We start from the raw sequence: 4,689 nt of genomic DNA, 5'->3' as shown, positions 1-4,689 counted from the left end.
ATTATTATTTTTAACTAAAAATGATTTGATGTACCCTTTCTATTACTAATTTATCGTTTGGGCTTGATATTAATGTATGAATATCCCTAAAAAGATGTGCTAGTAATGGAGTAAGCACTAAGCGCTAGCATACAAATAAACTTTATGCGTTGTTAATAAATATTTATCGTAATACGTAAATCTATCTCGTATAGTTTATGAACTTATTTTCTAACTCAAAGGGGGGGATGGGGAAGGCCATATAATATATCGTATTATTATTTTTAACTAAAAATGATTTGATGTACCCTTTCTATTACTAATTTATCGTTTGGGCTTGATATTAATGTATGAATATCCCTAAAAAGATGTGCTAGTAATGGAGTAAGCACTAAGCGCTAGCATACAAATAAACTTTATGCGTTGTTAATAAATATTTATCGTAATACGTAAATCTATCTCGTATAGTTTATGAACTTATTTTCTAACTCAAAGGGGGGGATGGGGAAGGCCATATAATATATTTCAAAAAAAAAAAAAAAAACTTATACAATAATTATAACCCTCATTGAGAAGTCTGGAAGAGGACCATTAATCGGAGATGAAATTAATAGTCCATCTACTCAGACCCAATTGACTGAAAAGGAATAACTATTTGAATCATAAGTCCTAGCATATTTAACCATATATTCATCTAATTGATTTTTCCGATGCAAGACTAATTAAGCTCATCTCACGTCTTTTGCCATACCAATTAGCGTAATGGAAGTGACTTTAAGATGGTATCAGAATTGTATAGTAACACGGAAGGTTAAGATGTGACGTTGTAACCACAACTTCAGATTTTGGTGCAATAAAAATAGATTGAAGAGCTATCGTTAACAAGATAACGGATGTGAGGATGAAATAGTTAAGCATATAAGAAATAAATTTAGTACAACGGAGAAACCTGAACGAAACAGTCGTGGAAATGAAGCCTCAGAAGACCAGGCGCTATGGTGGAGTCTTTGTTGAAGTACTTCTCAACGGTGGATCTCACTGTGGCCTCGGCTCTGGGACAAGATGAAGAGTAGAAGCCTGTCCGCAGAGTTTGAGCTTGGGCGTGAACAGAAAAGAAGAGAAGGATCATTCCAACGGAGCTCAACACGATATTAGAATCCATCTTATGTATGACAAAAGCAAACGCCCTGCTTGTTCTCAAATCTCAACCCCCCAAGCTTGGTATTTATATAGACAGCATGTCATAAAATTCGAATATGTGTAGATTCATATTGTCAGAATACGGTAGAGAGTTCACACTGCACCGTTGTGATTCAATACTAAAAATTTAACACTTATATATCCCAGCTTCAGATTGTACTCATTTCCAGTTTTCATTCAAGATGAATCCGAACCGTCCACTAAATAACAGACGGTTAAGGTTGAGAAAGTAATCCCCTACAAGGTTTTCGTCGGTGAAAAGCATCTCAACCCCGTGCACACTTTTCAACATCCTCCTCCTTCTACCTTTCCCTGCTGGTTGTAATAGTGGAGCAACGCTTTTGTGCAATGCGCGTGGGCCATCGAAGCTGATGCTTCTCAGTTTACGTCCACTGTTTCGCCTTAATTGTGGATTACAGAGCATTGGGTGGTGGCGATGCATAAAGTTCCATTAGTTTTTCAAAATTCTCTCCAGTTTACCTTTATTACATGTGTAACATTCAAACATCGATCGTTCCACATTACTTTTAGGCCTACATCTTGAACTGGTGAAGCGAAAGATAGTCTAGAGATCACTTGGCCGTGTTCAAACTGGAGTTGCTGCATCCCAGAACATGCTATTATACACACCAGCTTTCAGACGACGCGGTGTGATCATGCAGCTTAGTTTGTACTTAACTTCTTCAGAGCCTGTTATTTGTAAACCAAGATTCATAAAGGTAGTGGTTCATATAAGGCTCCCCTTGGAGTTTAATTATAATTTTCAATCCTCGTTGTAACCTCAAGGTTTTGATGCATCAAAGAAATGTATATTCAAATACCACCAAGCTATTTAGAAAGCGGATTAAGAAAAGTTGTGTGTTAGGGACCCAGGTTTCAGTCGTAAAACAATGTATATTTGTGAAGATCGATTGTGGAGAAGGAAGTAATTAAACCTCTATGAATCTAGTTTTCCGTGGGAAAAGTCCTCTCAGTACCATCTTCAATTAACTGTTGCTTGTACTCGCTTTTCCCTTGCTAGGGCCAAAATTGAAGCATCTTTTCCAGAAAAGGAGAGTTAGGGATAATGAAGAATAATTAAGCACTTGAAAATGTTAGAATAGAGAGGAATAAAGGGTTGAGAACCTGCTTGAAATCGTATGGGATCTATATGCAACAACGAATGATTACGTCGGAACTTCAAATCATGATCCAGACCTCTTGACATCTTCAGCTTGCTGTTCTTTCGAAAGTGAAGCATCTTCATCTAGACGAAGCAGCCGTTCCCTGAGAAAGTGTGGCCCAAGAATATTAGGAGATAGACTGCAGCCTTTGCAAATACATTGGTTTCAATCACTTAGATGTAATGTTTCTTCATGTGCTCAGGGGTTTATAAACTGTCGACTTAAAATTCTGTCAAATCTGAAACAAAAATTTAAATACAATCATCATCGTCCACAAGAAGATCGATAAAATCAAATGAATCGGGGTAGTGGTGCCATTATCATGCTTGAAAAACAACATGAAGCAAATTATAACTTGTGCCCCTGAACATAACTTGTGCCCCTGAACAGAATAGATGGAAGACTTTAATAAGGAATGAGAGAAAATGAAGGAGAATATGCTGAGTACTGGAGTTACAATGAGTTACGATTAACTGCTAAATAATAGATGGGTACATATAGATACATGATCAAATATCATCAACACCATTGGTACTAACTGTTGGGAATTTAACGCCGAAATCCCTAATGCAACGGAAATGCAGAATAGAAAAAAGTACACCAAGATTTACGAGGTTCGGCAACTGCCTACGTTCTCGGGAGCCACACAGTCAATTTCTTATTCATCAAACAAGAAATTACAATTGAAGAGCAAATCCCAAACTGTGATTTCTCAAATGAACACTATAGCTACAGTGTTAACACCCACAATTTTAACGAGGTTCGGCAACTGCCTACGTCCTCGGGAGCCACACAGTCAATTTCTTATTCATCAAACAAGAAATTACAATTGAAGAGCAAATCCCAAACTGTGATTTCTCAAATGAACACTATAGCTACAGTGTTAACACCCACAATAAATACCCTCTTCTGGTTTCTCTCTCTTCTTAAATATCCCCCTTCAAACACTGTTGAATGAAAGCTGGGGATTGAAAATCGCTGCTGCGATTTTGGGGATGAACGCTGCTGCGTTAAGAGGATTCGTCGCCAGAAGAAAACAAAGGGGAAAAGCTTCGAAACCCTAGGGATTGGGGTTTGCTTTTATAGGCGAATCGTTGACAGGCTGGCGACAGCCTGTCGCCAGCGGTTGCTCGGACGCGGATGTGGGAGCGCCAGACGCTGAGGTCGGCATCGTCTGGACGCGAGGGTCGGAGCTTGAACGCGAGGGTCGCGTTGCCAAAACGCCGAGGGTCGCGTTTCCCACGATCTGAGCTCGCCTGCTCGAGCTCCACCTGAAACTGTGCCTGTAGTTCGCCGTCAACTTCGCCTGAGTCGACGCCCACGCTCGCCTTGGTATCCACCCCAACCTAACAATCTCCCACTTGGAGACCAAACCGACGTCAACAGGCTATCTCATCAAGCTCCTCTCCTGTGTGGCTCCGCCTTCATCATCTATGCATGAAGGCCAACTGAAGTTGCACACAACTTCAGTTTCTGAAAGGTCGCTGCCTTTGTCAACATATCCGCTGGATCCTTTCTTCCTTGGATATTCTGTTGAAATCCTCTAACAACTTGTCGGGCTCTGTATCTTCTGGAACCATTCTGCTCCTTTTTCACTCGATACACCCACTTGTTGTGACGTGCCTTCTTCCCCATGAGAAACTCAGCTAGTCCCCATGACTGGTTGGAGATCAGAGATTTCTTCTCTTCTTTCGCAGCAAACTCCCACTTGCTCGCATCTCCACTCTGACAAGCTTCATCAAAGCTTTCAGACTCTCCTCCATTTGTCAGCAACATATAATTCATGTATCTGCTGTTAGGCACAGGAGGACGAGTACTTCTCCTCAATATCGGAGCTGGTGCGTCGGGCTTCTGCGCACCAATCTGTCCAGCAGTCTCTTCTGGCTGAGGACCTTCTGCATTGGGGTCTTCCGAGAGGTTATCCGGAACATCATCTGCATCTACAAATGTTGACTCGCTCTCTGAGTCACCGTCATCTGTCTTGTGCATGCTGCTCCTGATCACTTTCTTGTTTTCGTTGTCCCAAATGCGGTAGCCGAACTCGTCTTCACCATACCCGATGAATGTGCATTTCTTGGACTTGGGATCAGGCTCATTCCTGCCTTGATCACTTATATGCACATAAGCTACACAACCGAAAACTTTGAGATGTGAGAGGGTTACCTCCTTTCCGCACCATACCTCCTCTGGCATTCTGTGCTCCAATGGAACCGATGGACCTCGGTTGATCAAGTAAGCTGCTGTGTTGACTGTTTCTGCCCAGAACTGCTTCGGTAGACCTGACTGCGTCCGAATGCTTCTGGCTCTTTCTGTCAACGTTCTATTCATGCGCTCAGCCACACCATTG

Source organism: Asparagus officinalis, chromosome 8 (assembly GCF_001876935.1).
Source record: "Asparagus officinalis chromosome 8, Aspof.V1, whole genome shotgun sequence".
Taxonomy (NCBI): Eukaryota; Viridiplantae; Streptophyta; class Magnoliopsida; order Asparagales; family Asparagaceae; genus Asparagus; species Asparagus officinalis.
This window is presented reverse-complemented; position numbering follows the sequence as displayed.